The sequence below is a fragment of the Adiantum capillus-veneris genome, chromosome 9 (genome assembly GCF_014529385.1).
Source record: "Adiantum capillus-veneris isolate H3 chromosome 9, ASM1452938v2, whole genome shotgun sequence".
In the NCBI taxonomy this organism is placed as follows: Eukaryota; Viridiplantae; Streptophyta; class Polypodiopsida; order Polypodiales; family Pteridaceae; genus Adiantum; species Adiantum capillus-veneris.
The window spans coordinates 107,934,071-107,953,380 of record NC_140939.1 but is presented as its reverse complement, the minus strand read 5'-3'; positions in this window follow the sequence as shown (position 1 = coordinate 107,953,380).

The window sequence follows — 19,310 nt, the reverse complement described above, 5'->3', positions numbered from 1 at the left end:
GAGCAGGATATAGATGTTTTGGCCAGCAAGAGAGGACGGGGATAAAGGGAGACACAGAGAGAATAGGAAACCAAATCTCATAAAGGCAAACAGAAGGTGTATGAAGGCAAAGAGAATCCAGATACTAGCACGTTAGGAAGGCATCACAGAATCAAACAAACGGATTTCTAGCTTCAGCGCGGTCATCCTAAATATTACCTAGTGAGTGATGTTAAAAGTCCAAAGGCTAATATTTCATGAAACTATAGTAGCATTGAATCACAAGTTGAGGAGGCAATGTTCTACTAGTGTGCAATACTAGGCTTCCACTTAAAGTCATGCTTTTTCTTATGGTTATAGTGTTGGGTATATTTACAGCAATGGTAATGGTTACGATTATCATGGTTTTGATTTATGGTTATGGTTATTTTGTGTTTCATATTTATGGTCATTTGTTTAACACTTCTTTACTATTTATGATTCAATACCAATATATCTTAACACAAAGTGCGATTACTTTTGCATTCTTCTTTTGGCCAAAGAGGTTTGGCCTTTATTACTGCACACATGCAAGAATAAATGACACTCCTCTCTCCTCAAGAAAAAATTACAAGCATTGGTATGGGCATTTGTACAAGCATCTATATATGCGTCTGTACCCGCATCTATATATACATCTATATGGGCGTCTATATAAGCGTCGATATATGCGTCTGAATAGACGTTGTTATAGGCATCAATATACGCATCGATATGTAAAACTATTATACTGATGCCTATTCGTACGATATGAGTCCGACGCGTATACCAATGTCTATACCGACTTCTAAATTTTGTTGATCCCATTTATTTGCGTTGGTATAAAGTCGACTTTAACGTGATGTGTTGTAGTGTTTCTTGCACTAAAAGAGGAGAAATTGAGAATCGCTTCTATTACTGTGGAATAACAAATGGGAAAGGAAGAGACAATTGCATTGTTGATAATAGGGGCGGCAATAGGTGTGGCAATGGTTTGTTAGAAATATATGTGGTTATAGTCGTGGATATATATCTAGGACTATTGCCGCATCTATTATTGTGGATATTACCACTACACGGCTATCCAAAAATAAAGGTGCTCATTTGAGCAATCCAATTTTGGGTGGCCCAAATGAGCACCTTTATTTTTTACCTACATAAAACATATGAAACGTCAATTGTTTTTTTTAAAAGTGTAAACAAAAAAATAAACAATAGAATTTGAATACAACTCACCTTGACAATTTAAAGTCCAAAAGACCAACTATGTAAAAAAGTTACAAATAAGATTGAATGTAGAAGGCTAAGACAGTCCCAGCAGGCGAGAATTGTCTCTTGGAAAGCCAAACAGTGGATCAGTCACACATCAATAATTACCATGATAGTTACTACAGTAACTTTTGGAAGGCTATAAATAGGACCCATTACATTGTAATTGGGATCTTGCTTCTTAGTTCTCTTGGCTTTAGCTTTCAAGTATTTCCGAGCTACAATCTCTTTGCCTTTAACTTCACCTTGTAATCATTATTGTTGTAATCATTTGAGCTTCAACCTGCTACACCTTGTACTAGTTGCTAATAAACTATGAGCCTGAACCTGCAAACACTTTTCTAGTTGTTCAGTATGTCTCTCATTTTAGTATACTGTTTTAGTTCAGATAAGTAATTCAGTCTTGTCTCCGTTCTCTATTCCAGTTTCACTAGCTAAACTGACGACTTACCAGAAGCTTTCAATTCTAACACTGGAATCAGCTATTCCTGAGGAATCAGAACGAGACTCTAATCCTAAGAAGGACACGGTGACTGAGACTGAGGCTCAGGAGGAGCACAGTCATGCTGATGAGACCAAGGACTCTCAGCACTCCAGTCCGTCCGGAAGGAGAAGGGCTGAGCGGGAAGAACGCAAGGCTAGGAGTTCTCGGACCACACATAGGGATGTTGGGGCCAAAGGCAGCAAGGGTAGTCATCATAGTTCCAGTAGAAAAGCGAGAGAAGAGACAGCAACTGAGACTAACAAAGAAATTGATTGGGATGCCGATACAGACCATTACAAGAAGTCCTCAAGATGGAGTCGGGTTCCTAAGGTCAGAAGAGGCAGAGACAATGTTGACCGGCATGATTATACATCTTCATTGAAAATTTATTTCCCAATGTTCAAAGGTGAGAAGAAAGATGATCCAGATGTTCATATCCAAGCTTTTAAACAGTATGCTGAGTTGAAAAGTATTGATGGAGATGACTAGGGTGAATACTTTCCTCAGACACTAAAGGATGTAGCAAGGAAATGGTACTACCATTACCCAACTTTCCAACTCAGATCATACAAAAAATTGCTCAAAGCTTTCATACTAGAATATTCAGACAACAGAGGTGATGGGGAATCCTCTGCAAACTGGATAAGATAAAGCAAGGAAAATTATCAATCAAAAGTTATGCTGAGAAAATCAAGGAGCTAACCAAGTAGTTGCAGGCTCCACCATCAGAAAAGAGGTTGTAAGCATGGTTTTTAAATGGGTCCCGCAGTAGAAATCTTAGGGAACAAGAGGTGCCCTCACCAACAAAGAAATTCAATGATTCGGTGTAGCGTGCCCTGAAGCTTGAACAGCCGGCAAAGAAGGAGACGAGTCACAAGAAGAGGAGGTCCAGTAGCAGTTCTTCCACTGAGAATTCTGATTCCAGTAAAACCTCCAGTAGCTCTCAAAGCAGCTCAAATGAAAAGAGCAAAGACAAGGCCAAGAAAGGGTCTTGATCCAAAAAGATTGATGAGATGGCCCGACAGATTGCTGAAATCAGCTAGACCAAACAACCAGTTAGAAGAATGGAAACCTGGTGTTCAAAGTGTAAATCTAAAGATCATGTTTTCAATGAATGTCCACAGTGTACCTATTGCAAAGCATATGGTCATTTATGGAACAATTGTGGCATTCGCATTCATCACTTCAAGAAGGGAAAAGATTTGTCTGTAGTGGCATTTACCAATGCTGAACCAGTAAAAGTGGAGACAATCAGTGTACCCCAAGAGGAGAAATCAGGTACCAGTGGTACTGGTATCGATCGCGGTAGGTACCAGGGAGGTGTTGGTCGTGTTCGGGGTCGTGGTAATTTCCATAACCGAAGCCTATACTGTTATACTTGTGGCAAGTATGGGCATTTTGCATCTCGGTGTCCAAAAACACCTACTACTATGGCTACTCGGGTGAAGGCCCCAGAGCCAGTTCCTATATGAGCAGTTACACGCAGCAAGGGGTGGTCATTGAGGAAATTACATATGAGCTGGCAAAACCAGTCAGTCTTGGAAGTAGCAAATGGGCTCAGCAGAGAGAGATGTGGAAGGCAAAGGGTAAAGAAAAGGTAGTTGATGAATGGCAAGAGCAGAGAGAATCGGCGGCTAAGATCACAAAAGATTTAGCCAAGAAGCAGCCAGAGCAACCAGAAAGTTCTGATGCCTGGTTCATTTAAAAGATACCAACCAAGTCTTTTAAGAAAGCACAACCAGATCAGTCAGGGTCTGGGATTCCTGAGACCATGTTGACTGTAGTTCAGGGATTGGTAGAAGAACTGGCAAACAATAAATCAGATACAACTGCAACAGGAAACACTAAAAGAGGCACCAGTGGTACCAGAGCAGAGGAATGGCACTGTGCAAATAGTCTTGATTCTTCGAGTTTTGATAATAACTCTGATCAAGAGAGAGAAGAGATTCATGTCAAGATTTGTGACAAAATTCAAAAACTCACAGTTAAACTAGATGACATTAGAAAAACTTTGTCTAAAGCGGTGAAATTCATTAGACAGTGAAGGAAGGCTGAAGTGGAAGCCAGAACAGTTGACTTGGCTGCCGTCAGAGATGATGAAGTGTCGGTGATCCAGGTAGACTACAAGGTTAGGAAATAGTGGGAGCCACTATCTGGTGTCATACTAGATGGAGGAGCAAGAGTAAATATCCTGAGGGTACACCTTCAGCAAAGAATGGGTATCACAAACCTGAAACCAGCACCTTTCAAAGTTTGAATGGCGGATCATCGAGTGGTGCAGGCAATTGGGATGATAGAGAGTATGCAGATAAGGGTGGGTAAGGAAAAGTTCAAGACCAACTTCTTAGTACTAGATGTGCAAGGCGCATATGGGATGCTACTGGGGCGCCCATGGTTGCGAACAGCACAAGCTATTCACGACTATGCCAATTAGACTCTGACAATACAAGGTGCCAGTAGCAGAATTTAGATTCAGACAAACAACACAGGAGCTGGAGAAAGGAGCTGCGAAGACTAGAAGAGCTTTGCCAGAAGTATAAGGTGAAGAAAATTGAGAGGATGCTGGTGGCAATGAATATTTTTCCACTAGCCAAAATAGATCTAAACGCAGTATTATTGGACAAAGATCAGGCTGAAAAGCAAAAGAAGCAATTTCTAGATCAGTTCACTGAACTGAACTCTGGGGAACGACCAATTCAGCTAACTGGAAGGATGGAAGAACCAGTTGATTCCAATACGCTAGCGGCTTCTGAATAAGCACACTTTGGAGAAGTTACTAAAAATCAGAATAGCAATCCAGAGCTCAGAAGTCCGTCTTGGGATTATGGTGAGGAGTCAACCAAAAGAAAGGGTGGTGGGCCTAACCGGTTGCTTCTAGATGATCAAGAAATAGAGGAATGGAATCTAGGTTCTGAGAAAAATCCTAGATTGATCAAAGTCAACAAGCATTTGAATCCAGTAATGAAAGAGAAGGCCCGACACATGTTCCAGAGTACAAACATGTCTTTGCATGGGAACATACTAGCCTCAAGGGAGTAGAGCCAGAGGTATGTTGTTGAGCCAGCAGAGGATCACACCCACATTTTTGCTCACACTCATCATTTTGTAACCATTGATTGTAATAAATGTCTTTCCGACATTAATTTTGATTTGAGCCATTCATTAAGTAACGGGACTCAATTCAGTTTCCAGCTTGTAATCCCGAAGTAATTTCACTTGCTGATGTAATTAGTTAGAGATGTTCTCACCTCCAAGGCTAAGGTATATAAGCCAAAGTTTTTGTAACCTAAAAAAAAGATTATTAATGAAAGTGAGTTTTTTGAGCGCCGTGACTGTGTCTGAGAGAGAGTGAGAGAGAGAGAGAGAGTCTTATCTACTTGCTACGCGAGCTACGGAGCCGCCATTAGAGAAGTGACACCGCCATTGTGTTAGCAACGGCAAGAGCTACGCACAGATACCAAGAGTGTGCGCCATCGGCTTCTATGTGTAGTAAGTTCCTACGAGCTTCGGTGTGAGTTTTCTCCCAACTCGTGTGTCGGAATTGAGCGTGCAGCATATCTATAGAACCACAACGAGTAGAGCTACACATTAGTACCATCAGGGTCAAGTTTCAGTCACCTGTATTTTTCGGCCTGTCTTCATACGCGTTTACCGCACGGAGTGGTTATAGGTTGATTTTGCAGTTCAATTCTTTAGGGTGTTGTTATTACCTAGTGTATAAACTTCCCCTTGAGTTTGAGATCGATTCAATGATTCTAGATCCTGTTTCGTATAGCATTCGTTCGTAGTACGGATTTCAGTCACTTGCGTATTTTAGAACTTAGATTTGATCTCCTTAGTAGTGATTGTCATTAGAAGGTTGAGTAGGTGATTTGACATCCACCTAGTTGTTTCCATGCGCCTACGGGTCAAGCTCCGTCCTCTTCTGACAAATTCTGTTGTTGGTTGAGTTCTCACTATTTAGCTTCCGCTAGCGGCGTAACCGCCTTAACATTTGGCGCCGCTGTCGGGGACGAGAGCCCTAAGTAGGTGACCTTAGACTAATCCTATGAGTTGAGTCGTATAAACTACTTTGTATACTTTAGTTAGAAAAGATCTAGGAGTGGTGGACTCCGAAGATATCGAGAGATACTAGGAAGTGGGGTATTCCTAGGTCTTCTGTGTTGACAGTATTTTTAGTTTAGCTTAGATTTGTTTGTTGTTTTGTTGGTGTTGAGTAGTTGTTGATAGAAGAAGAATTTGCTAGTCCGTGAGTGCCAGTGGATCTCTTTAAAATCACAATTACCAAACCCATTTTATGATTAGGAATAGCTTAGGTAGGACTTCATTTGATCCTGATCTAGAGCTAGTAATCAGTGGAGTATTTGCTTGATATGGTTGATTGCATGTTAGATCACTAAACCGTCGAGTTAGTAGTGAAACTTGCAATAAACAAAAGTCAGAGAAATTTTCTGTGTATCTGGGAGTTGCTGAGCACTTGAGAAAGCTTTAGGAAGGATTCTGTGCCAAAAAACTGGAAATCTGCAACTTTAGACATCATACGCGTATGATGTCTAAATGACCAAACAGAGACCAAAACAGAAATTTTGACTTTACCAGAGTGTTCAAAAGGGGGGTTATACCCTAATTTCAACTTAAAACAAGAGCATTAACACTCAAAGAAACCCAAAAAGACAAGTCGGAGGCCAAGAAACGCAAAGAATAGGAAATTTTGGATTCAGATCTTGTTTTTACATTCAAACCTGACAAAAACACTTGAAACTCAATTATAAACATTGGAGAAGGCTTAAAGCCAAGAATAGTCAAAATCTGGGATAAAAGACATCATACGCGTATAATGTCTTTTAGCACATCCACTACTTATTTTTTATATCTCACCTGACAAGATTGTTACAAACACTGTAGAAAGCATAAATATCAAGTCTTGACCCAAATTGATGAAAAAAGACATCATACGCGTATGATGTCTTTGACCTAATTTTGGACATATTTTGATACTTTGCCAGCACAGATCCATTGTAATAGCTGTCTAGAGGTTATATTTCAAGTTTCATCCCATTTGGATCACAATTGACCCAAAACAAGTCAAAAGCGGAAAATTGCCAAGAAAAGCCTAAATTAGCCATAACTTGCTCAAACAGAGTTCAAACTGAATTTTGTGAGTGGACAGAGCATAAGGGGGCTACTGAGAGTGAGCATAACCAAAATAGTCCAAATCTGTGAAAAAAGACATCATACGCGTATAATGTCTTTTTCAGCATAACTGCAACAAGATTCTCACTTGATGAAACAGAAGTTTTCCAACTGACAAGATTAAACAATTGACCAAGTATCAATCAGTTTGGATCAATTCTGACCACAAAAACTTGGGAAAACAAATTGCCGAGATGGAAAAGTTAAAGTCCTTTAGGGGAATTGATGAATTTGAGATCGGGCAGGAATCTCCAGAATAACCAACCAAAACAAGGGGAACAAGCAAGTGTCATATCAACCGAGGGAAGTGTAAACCAAAGTTGGGTGCAACCATTAGAGCCGATCTTTGAAGGAAGTGTTTCTGATACTTCTTCGGAGAGATCTTACAAGATTTTCACCGAACACTTGGAACACTTGAACCTGAACAACAGAGAAAATATGGCAGCAGGACCATCAAACCCTTCCGCCACAATGAAGCTATTGTTCATAAACTACCAGTAGACAATGAGCAAGGTGCCAAGATCTACAAAGATGGAATGGACCGCTATTGTGTAAAGATAGAAGATGGACCTAGTGAGTTCAAGGACTTAGTGCCTGTGAGCTATAGCGGAGATAGATATCTAGATGACGAGGGTACCATGTACTTGGTAGCCCTAAACCCTAACATTGTGGACAAGTGGGGATTGATGGGCACCAAAGCCAAAGTAGATGAAGAACTTGAGGAGAAAGCACCAATAATGAACTTCCCTGATGCCAGGTTAAGAAGAGAGAATGAAACTACAAGGATCAACACTGATAACATCTATGTGGGGCTATACAAATATAATAATGGGGAGCAAGATCTCTATTATAGATGTGAAGAACCCTACACTGGAGAGTTGACAGACCAAAAAAGACTTTATGTCTTTACCTACACAGAGGGATCGGAAGTGAAAATTGCCGCTTACGACAAGTATGGGAGGCAATACTCAACAATGGGCAAGAAAGAATTAGAAGGATATACATACTTTGGGGGACCACTACATCAGTATTATGTTACTTCTAGCTCACAAAGACCAGCACCAACAAATGGAGTGCAAAACCCAATGACAACAGGAGGACAAAGAATTCAGGCTGCTGACTCTTTCAGTCAACCTCAGTACTCGAAGCCCGGACCAATGGGATCATTACATTCCAGAGAGTCAATGGATACGAATCGAGGTAGTGCAGTTCACATCCCCACATATACCACTCCAGGTCCAAGGTTCGAAGCGGAACCATCACATTTACCTCCTAGTAGTAGACTCAGGGCAGGGGAACCGACAAGGGTAACCCATGAAGTCCATGATGCTAGAGAAAGCTTTAGCCGGGACACAGGAGCAATGAGATTGGTAGCAGACCATAGACGTATGAGACCATCTCAAGTAGCCAAGTGTATGCCAAAGAAGTATGGTGGTTCAGGAGATCCGTATGCACATGTGTCACTCTTTAAGCAATTCTTAAGAGCTGAGCAGATAACAGATTTCCATACACAATACGAGGGATTTGGTCTTACTCTAGAAGGTACGGCATTGACATGGTTTCAACCACTGAACAGACGGGGATTCCATGACATTGACCATTTGCTAGGAGAGTTTGCTAAGGAATTCTCAAAACGAGGGATTAAGCACAATACGGTCTCACAAATATATGCTTTTAAACAGAGAGAGCACGAAAAAGTGAAGGAAGCTTCACTTCGCTTCAAACAATACATTGAGAGATGTCCAATACCTGAACGACCACAAGATGGCAGACTATTTGTTCTCTTTATTGAAGGATTGAGAAACGACACTCTCAAGAAGGACTTGCACTTGAAAGCTTGTACAGGTTTCGAGCAAGTAACGAGAGAAGCATTGTACTTAGTGGATAACTGCATGGTTTATAGAGAGGTGTCAGCGGATACAGATTTTGCATCCAGTAGCTCTTCCTCCGTAGCGAGCGAGACTACCACTAAAAAGAATGTTCAAACAACAACCATGCAAAATGTAGAGCAAATGATAGAAGATGCTCTAAAAAGGATGGCACCATACCAAAAACCATTGCCAAAACCACTGAAATGGTGTGCTATTGAACAAAAATGGACAAACCATCCAACAGAGGAGTGCTCTTACAACAAAGGGTATGTAAGGGAGCGTCAGTATGCACCTCCTGCTCAATTAGCACCACCTCAGGTACATCCAATACCTCGATACCCAACAGGAAATGTACCAGGACCTATGGGGATAGAAAGGCCGCAACCGGTATTGGGACAACAACCACCTTTACCAGGAGCAAGACCAGTGGGCATTAGATATGCACCAACCTTAGAGAATCAGGAAGAACAAGCCTTAGTGCCTGTTCAAGTCTATTATGAAGAATTTGGTGCACACATGTCTCCAACTGTGTATTACCCACCAGAAGAACCCAAACAACCAGAACCATGGGGCATGATTGGGAATGTTGGAACACCAACAGTTACAAGTGCTTCTGATGAAGAGAGATACAATTTGGACGCAAGAACATTGATGTTCATAGCTCATGGAGGGTTAACAGGACAAAGACCATCCTATCCACAAAGGACGAATCAAGTGGGACCAAGACCAGCACTAGGACCCTATTACAAGTGTGGAGGTGACCATCTGATGAATGTTTGTCCACATACGGAAATCATTAGAATTAACGCTTATTGCACTGAGTGTGGGGTTACTCACTTCATTGTGGATTGTTCAAAGAATCCAAATAAAGTGCAAAAGACGACATTGAATATGCTAGAAACTATTCCTACCAGCAGTGGGTTTGAAAATGAAACTCTGATACCAACTCAAGTTGTTACTAGAGCTCAAGCTAAGAAAACCACTAGAGAACCTGAGAATGGAAAGTTAGCGACTGAAGTGGTTAGTCAAGGACCGCGGAGTCAGAGAAACACATGGAAAGCTAGAAAAGCACACATGAAGTTGAGAAAAGAACGTGAAGACGCTATTCTAGCTGAGGAACTAAAGCGAACTAAAGATAGATTAGAAAAACTTGAGAGTCAAAACGGAAAACGAGAGATGAGCCCGGAAAGAACGAAACAAAAGAGTATCAAAGAAACAACGAGCTTAAGCTCAGGGGGATCAGTGATAGTCGACAAAGTACACGAACCATTGGACGCACTGATGAGAGCTTACGAAGCTAGGTTAAAGAACAACCAAACACAAGAACAGAGGTGGATGACATACCCAAACCCGGAATTGGAAAAGCAGAGACTTGAAATGTGCCAGAGAATGATCGAGACTGCACAAGCCTTATTAGAACCACCAAGAGAAACAATGAATTGTGGAACGGAAAACCCAATTCAGCAAGAGACTATCATTTCACGGGTAGCTGAAAAGACTCCCAGTGCACAAAAGCCTGAAAATACACACAAGGATGACCGCATAGTATTGAGCACAACCGATCAGGAGATAGAGAGTTTTCATCCAGTCATACAGAGGTCTTACGGAAGAGAGGAGGATTACAATGAATTTTGGAAACAAGTGAGAGAGGCAAACTTTGCAAACGAGCTAAGTTGCCAAGCTAATCAGACAAATTGGGAAAAGGACATCAGGAATCCTCCCATAGTGGAATTTGAGGCAGGATCTCAAGTGGACTTGGATCTGCAATCTTACTGGGAAGATGGGGGCTCTGTTAGAACAATGGAGAGCAAACCTCATTCACTGAATACCTTACCTTCATACTTAGGAGAGTATGAAGCAAAATCTGAGATTAGAGCACTTCCCTCACGAAGAATCTCATCAGAAAAAGTCATGGACTCGCAAGGATTGATAGAGATCTTGTCAACACCAGTGACATGCACTATCACTCTAGCTGAGCTTTTGAGGCTAAGACCACTGTAGGAAAATGCTTGGAGAAATTTGGGATAAAAGACCCAACATCGAGACTGCAAGAGGGTATACAAGAATTGAGCAAACCACAAAAGAACGCTAAGCTTGTACCCTTAAACAAGGTCGGAGAGTATTGCGAAGGTGAAGAGGGGAATACAACCTTACCAGTTGAATTCCAAGGAGTGAACACGATGGCAATACTAGACAGCGGAGCTGGGGTAGCCATTGCTACAAAAGAAATCTGGAAAAAATGGGGGAAACTAGCAATAAGGAAGACTAGGTTGAAACTCCAATTAGCAGATGGACACATGGAGAAACCTATGGGGTTATTAGAGAAAGTCGTAGTGACTTCTTGCGGCATTGAATACGAACATACTTTTGCTATTGTCGATTTTGGCAAGGAGAATAACTATGATATCATACTGGGAAGACCATTCATGAGACAGTTGAAAATGGTCCAGGATTGGGGCTACGATCGCATATACCTGAGAAATATGGAAACCACTACACATGTGAACCTGAAAGACCATAGCTACAAAGATGTGAACCGAACACCAGTAGAGGGGTTTGATTCAGCTACTTTGGCGGGATCCGAATTTCCAGCTTGGTTAGGTAAGCCCAAGGAGTTATGGATGTGTGGAGCCTCGAAATGTGGAAGTCTGAGGCGAGAAGAATATGTTTTAGAAGGGGCTATCGAAGACGAAACTTATATAGGAGAACCCTTTCCAGAGGACATGCTTGAACCATTAGAATGGACACACATTCTAGCAACCCTAGATGTTTGTGCAATTCCGGATGGTCCCACAACGAAATTTTGCGACAAGGACGGGTACGACGTGGTTCCGTACTTCATCCTGAGAACTACACTCGAAAAAGAAACTGAAAAGAACGATACACCGGAAAAGGAAGATGAAGAAGAGGTGTTTCACGACATTCCCGATCATCCAGAGTGGGGAAATGAAGCAGACAACGAGTCAACGGACAATTCAAGCAGAAACGAAGAAACTATAACGGATGTCCGATTTTATGATTTCCCGAACCAAACTAAACAACGCCAGAAACGCTATAGAGCAAAGAGAAAAACAAAGGGGGTTAGAACCAATCCGATGCCTAGAATAAGAGGAAAAAATCAATTCCTAATGCTAGTAAAGGCGGAAGATTGTGTTAAGGACAAGATTTCTGGAAGAATGAGAGGCAATGATCAAAAGAGCTTACGAAAAGACAAAAGAAGCTCAAGAAATCAAGTTCAAAGGAATGAAATGAAAACTGAAACAGAAAAATCAGAAAAGAACAAGCGCAACAGAGAACACATGGAGTCCAAGTTAGAACGTAGAAACAAGTACAGAGAGCTCAAGAAAACTCTGAAAGAAGTTTGGACGACAGAAATTGAGAGTGGAGAGGACGAAAACGCCAAAATCAAGGAAAACATGGATGTTCCCTCCCACTACAGGAAATTCACAATAGAGGATAGGAAGGTGGTATTAACCCAACCTATTCGAGAGAGAAAGGAGAACGAATCTTATGACGGACCGGAGGATGCAAAAAAAGTTGATTTAGCAGCTCCAAGTGAGACACCTAGACCGGTGTACATAGCCACAGATTTGTCTCCAGGCGAGGAAGAGAGACTTTTGAGTCTTCTCAGAGAGTACAGGGATGTGTTTGCATGGTCTTATAAGGACTTAAAGGGAGTTGACCCATCAATATGCCAACACACAATCCCACTAAAACAAGACGCAAATCCTAGCAGACAGAGACCATACACATATAATGATACGTTTGCTAAGCGAATCAAAGAAGAGATAGATAAGCTAATGGAAACTGAATTCATATACGATATTGAACACACCGATTGGGTATCTCCGATTGTGGTGATACCCAAGAAGAACGGAAAACTCCGAGTATGTGTCAACTTAAAGAAAGTGAATGCTGCAACAATCAGGGACAATTATCCCCTACCGATAACTGATCATGTTCTAGAGCGTGTATCAGGGAAAACAGCATACTCCTTTCTTGATGGTTTTTCAGGATATAACCAGTTAGCCATAGCACCGGAAGATCAACATAAAACAACTTTTGCAACGGAGTGGGAAATTTATGCTTATCGGGTTATGCCTTTTGGTCTAACCAATGATCCCGCAACCTTCCAGAGGCTGATGACGCATGCTTTCAAAGAATACTTAAGGTTGTTTCTAGAAATATACATGGATGACTTATGTGTACATTCTCTTCTGTAAGATGAGCATCTAGAACACCTAAGAAAAGTATTTGAGAAATGTAGGACATATCGCATTTGTCTCAACCCGGAGAAATGTGTGTTTATGGTCCGACAGGGCAGAATTTTGGGACATATTGTCTCACAAAACGGAATATCCACGGATTTAGAGAAGATAAAAGTTATAGTGGATATGCCTAGACCAACCAATGCGAAACAAGTACAGAGCTTTATGGGACATTGCGGATATTATAGACAGAGGAGTGTGAGGAATCATTCAAGAAATTGAAAGAGGCACTCATTACTGCTCCAGTCTTGAAATCACCAGATTGGGAGAAGATATTCCATGTACATATAGATGCTTCGGCATATGCAATAGGATGCATTCTGTCTCAGCCAGAAGAAGGAAACATGGATTTTCCTATCTGTTATGCCAGTCGACAGCTCAACAATGCAGAGAAGAATTACACCACAACAGAGCGAGAGGGATTAGGAATGATATATGCTGTGAAGAAATTTCGGCATTATCTTCTAGCCAACAAGTTTGTGTTTTTTACGGATCACCAGGCCTTGCTCTACCTAGTGAATAAACCATGCAATACCGGTAGAATAGTGAGATGGTTCATTATCTTACTGGAATTCAACTTCACGGTAGTAGTAAAGAAAGGAAAAACACATCTTAGAGCTGATCATCTTTCGCGATTGATGAATGGAGAAGACCCTATAGGAGTAGATGACGACATGCCAGATGCGTACTTGTTCAACATAGAAATGATACCGAAGTGGTCTCAAAATGTCGTTAGCCTATTAACCTATGGAGGAGAGTTTGATAGAAGAGAATACAACCAGAAACATATTGCTATTCAGCAATCCAAGAATCTTTAATTGGTTGTAGGAAGGTTGTATCAATTGGGAAATGATCATGTTTTACGACTATGCATCAATCGTGAGGAATATAATATATATCTGCGCAAAGCACATGTTCAGGAATGTGCATTTCATTGTTCAAGAAGGAACACATATAGGAATTTGTTACAATTGGGAGTCTATTGGCCAAGAATGAAAGAAAGCTTACATGAATATGTCACTGTATGTATTGTATGTTCATCAAAACCGCCAGCAGAGTATTCGACATTATATCAGATAATGATCGCTCCGGAATGGAGTCAGTATATTGTTGAATATCTCACAAATAGAACTTTCCCAGAAGGAACATCAAAAGCTCATCAAAAATCTGTAGAGACAGAAGCTAGAGATTACGCTTTAATAGGAGATCAACTCTATAAGAGAGGTAAAGACAACCAGCTTAGGATTTGCGCATCAGAGTCTGAGTACGTGACAATCCTGGAACAAGCTCATGGAGGAGTAGGTGGAGGCCATTTCTCAGGTGATAAGACAGCACAACTTGTCTTAGGCGTAGGAATATGGTGGCCAACACTACATATGGACGCTGAGATATACGTTAAACGGTGTGATGACTGTCAGCGGACCAAAGTACCACTTAAAAGAGATGATATGCCGCTTAGACCAATGATGGGGGCAAGAGATTTTGCAAAATGGGGGATTGATTATGTCGGACCCATTTCACCTCCTGCATATAAGACTCATGCACAATACATCGTTGTGGCTACAGACTATCTAACAAAGTGGGTCGAAGCAAAGGCAACTCAAAAAACAGATGCCAGGACCACGGCAAAATTTCTATATGAATACGTCTTTGTACGATATGGATTGCCAATAGAAATTGTGAGTGATCGAGACACACATTGTATAAATGAAGTGATAGAGATCCTTCTAGATGAATTCATGGTAATCCATAGGAAATCAGCCCCGTATCATCCACAAGAAAACGGACAAGCTAAAGCAACAAACAAAACCATATGCACGGTCCTTATGAAAATTGTATCTGAGCCGAGAACTGGCTGGGACCAAAAGTTGCATTCAACATTATGGGCATATAGGGTAGCATATAAAACATCAATAGGAACGACCCCATATAACATGGTTTTTGGGCTAAATGCTATCTTACCAATAGAATTCTTGATTTCAACCTTAAGGGTGGCTAAGCATCTAGAGTGGACAGGGCACGAGCTTTCTGATAGAATAGATGACCTGGAAAAGCTAGACGAGCTTCTCTTAAAAGCAGTAGCTTCTATCTACACTCAAAAAAGGCGACAAAAGGAATTTTTTGATAAGCATGTGCGGACTAAAGAGTTTAAGGTTGGGGACTATGTCCTAGTTTACACTCTGAAACAGCATGCTAAGAAGCTTAAAAAGCAAGGGATGGGACCTCTGGTGATTAAAGATCTATCACCAAGTGGAGCCGTCAAGCTTGCTACATTAGACGGAGAAGAAATGCCCAATTGGATTAGTGGATGCAGAGTGAAAAAGTATCTTTTGCCGCTAACCCAAGACATGCTTCTCAAAATACATCAAGAAAAGTTGCGTGTTCAGAAAAAGAAAAAGATTGTGGAGGAAGCGCAAGCCGAGGCGAAGGAAAGAATGGAGAAAAGAAGACTACTGCGTCAAAAACAGCGCAATGAAGGAGCAATACGAATAAACGCAGTCAGTATAACAGAAATGGATAATGACAAAGAAGAACCCATCATTGAATGCAAAGTAGGAACCAACCAAATCAAAGCCAGAGCACTATTGGATTCAGGAGCTCAAACTAACCTACTTTCACTCAGTTTGTATAGACAATTGACAAATGACACTAAATTACAAACTGCCAAGAAAGAGTTAAAGAGTTACTCTGAGAATTCAATCAAAACTGTCGGATGCACAGTTTTACATATACAGATTAACCAGTATGTGTATCCTCATATTTTTTACGTGGTTGAAGACCAAGCTACACAACATCCATAATTGCTAGGACAACCATGGCAGAAGCAATACAATGCAATGATTGACTGGAGTTCTAAATCAGTGCTTATCAAATACGAAGGTGAAAGTCAATCAGTTAAGTTCACCAAAGGAGCAGAGCCAACTCCAAAGGAAGAATCCAAGAACAAAGGTAAACAAAAACCAGAGAAAAAGAAGAAGCAATGGCAACCAAAAGTTTCTATACAACTGGATTGCTCTTCGACGAGGAACTCTCAACATTGGATAAGGAAGACAAGCAATAATATAACAGCTCAACCTTGGGAAAAAACGGAGTCAAAGTTGGTATGGAGACCAAAAAAGGTTGTGCCGGAGAACACAAAGGTGGAAAACAGATTCTTCAATACCAGACAACAGAGTGATTCCAGACAATCAAGGACAGTGAAACAGATCTGGATTCCAAAGAAGTTCATGACGGCACAAAGCTATAGCAAGCAAATTTGGATCCCAAGGATTTGTAAACAGGAACTCCCTTCAGTACAATCCACGGAAAATCCTAGGTATTTCAAGGCGAGGAAATCAACACAAAGAACAAAGCAGGTTTGGGTCACAAAGAGTTTGTGGCAAACACAAGCGAAGCGAAAGCAGATTTGGATTGTGAAAAAGAACAAAAAGGTAAAGAAGAATCCATCTACTGATTCTAATACCGAAGTGCCAAAACCAACCCAAAACCCGACCACCAATCCTTCAATCAAACAAAGAGCAGCTTTATTGGAAAGACTGTTGTATCATCGCTCTACAATTGCATTGGGAACTTATGACCAAAACAACTACAATGCTTCGCCCACAGACACTTCATAGTCGTCCGGGAGGACTCAGACTAGGAGGGGAGGAGGTATACAGGTATACAGGAGCTACAAAGCAGCTACAAGCGACAAAAACAAAGAAAAACAAAAATTATATTACAAGGGCAGTGTCTTACATGATTTTGCAATTTTTATGTTTGATTGCGGATATTGATAATATTTATGCCCTTATATGCCTTGTTTTGCAACAAGAAGAGATCAAATGATGAATTTGGGTCTCTAGACGTATAAATATCACTAAATAAGAGTGTTTTTGGAGCTAAAAAGTGGAAAAAAATGGTAATCCAAGTTCAGAAATCACAAATAAGTGTATATTCATATACATAGGGTTACCAGCTATTTATTGTGTATGTTTGGAATTTTTTGGCTTCAATTTGCTATTTTCCTTTATTTTTTATGATTTTCTTAATAAAAGTAAAAGAAAAATTAAAAAAGCAGGTGAAATGAGATCGGAAAAAAGAAAAGAATAGACGGTGATGGTCCTAATGACAAGGGCAACCCATGTTAAAAATTGGGTACAATTCTGAAAAAGTTGCGGAAAGTCCGAAACGGCAGAATTTTGGCAAGTGGACGGAATTCTAAGAAAACAGGTCAAACGGAGTCTGATTTGGAACCAAAAAGCACCATTTTGACACAAAAGACATTATACGTGTATGATGTCTATTTGCACTTACAAAGCCAAAACTGCTCATTTGTCATCATACATCCATTATATATATCTAATACATGCTACATATGAAATTTGGAACCATTTGGTCAAGAGGATCACCCCATTAGCCCAATTGAAGGAAAATCCTTCACCTAAAGCCTATTTTTGGCCCAAATCCAACATACTCAAGTCCAAACCAAGATTTGAGTAGAGACAGTCCTTCACTAGTACATGGGGAGTCCACAGAACCAATCCCATGCAAAATTGATGAAAAAGACATCATACGCGTATGATGTCTCCAGAGCCATTTTTAGCCCAAAATCTATCCAAACTTCATAAATCCACTGAATAAGCCTATCTAAAGCCAAATCCAGGCTTATAGAGAAATTTGGTCCAAAAATACACTAAAAGACATCATACGCGTATGATGTCTCACTATGTGATTTTGGCACCTCAGAGCTTCAACCACCAAACAGAAGTGATCTACATGCCATTTGAAAGTGAACCACCAAGTTTTATCCAATTTGGATCATAAAATCCAATTCCCTTTCAAAATTTTGCCAAGAGCCGGAACTGGACTAAATTGGCCAAAACTTGACCAAATGGGATCCAAACTCAAATCCAAGCATATGATAATCATGTATACACTATCAGCTACAAGCACAACCAATATGAAGTCATTTTGACACAAAAGACATCATACGCGTATGATGTCTCCAGCATGATTTTGAACCCATTTTGCATATTTTTTCACCTACCTTGCATCCTTAGGCCCTGAATAGCTCATGTTTCAATTTTCAAGTCATTTGGATAGTTAAAAGCTTCATTTCGGTTTTCAGTACAAAAAAGACGCTAACTTCTGAAATTGGAGTTACAAGATCCATGGATTCCACCAAGTCATCGGCAACAAAGAGAAAAAGACCGACAATCAAAGATGCTATTGCAGAAGCGGAACCATTTGACATTCCAGCAGAAATCCTCAAGCCAACCAAAACTTGGGTGGAGGAAGCAGTATTGGAGAAAGAGGGAATAAAGATCTACCAAGGGACTTTCAGAGATCCTCAAGGGCAAGCAGTGGATGTACCGATGATCCCACAGGAATTGGTAGATTATAGCAGGTCAGAAGACATCAACAGGTACCTGGAAAGGGCAGACTTGCACAGCTTCTTCACCTCGAGACCATCAGGTGTGGATACAAGAAGAGTGTACGAGTTGGCAACATCCATTCAGAAGGATGGAAAAGCCACATTGACAGCCATGGATGGAGAGAAGGTAGAAGTACAGATCACTCCACAGCTAATTGCAGACGCATTGAAGCTGCACAACAAAGGGAGCTCGGTCAGGGAAAGAAGGGAGGCCATAGAGGTCTATGGGCCCAAGAAACAGAATGCGACCTATGGAGATATGGCGGACCCAAGAGCGGCAACCCTTTGCCGACTGTACAACCAATTTCTTCATGTTTGCAGTAAAAGACCGCAAAAGTATATGACACCACCCCATGCCATTGCGACCACCATCACATGGGCATTAAAGAGCAATATGCCAAAAGAGGTGAATTACGCTCAACACATCCACGAGCAAGTAATTTCCATGCACAACGAGAAGCCAAAATACATAGGAGGAGCGGAAATTCTGACAAGAATAGCTTATGAAGCTATTGGAGCTAGAGATCAGTGGCCAAAGGCTCCCTCCCAGAATGAGTGGCTTAGAGAAGCCGACGAGGAGGAAGAACAGCCTGAAGTATCCAAGAGGGCATCCACAAGAGCACGCCGGAAACTAGAAGTAGTTTCAGAACCTGAAGAGGATGTGGACGAGCCACTTAAGAAGAAAGTAAAGAAGAAGGTTGCTCCCAAGCAAACCAAAAGTCAGAAAGCGGCAAGAATGAAAAGATTAGTGGAGCAGTTTAGAGCGGAAAGAGCTCTAAAGGGTGACTTTGAAGAAAAGTGGGTGCCAGACC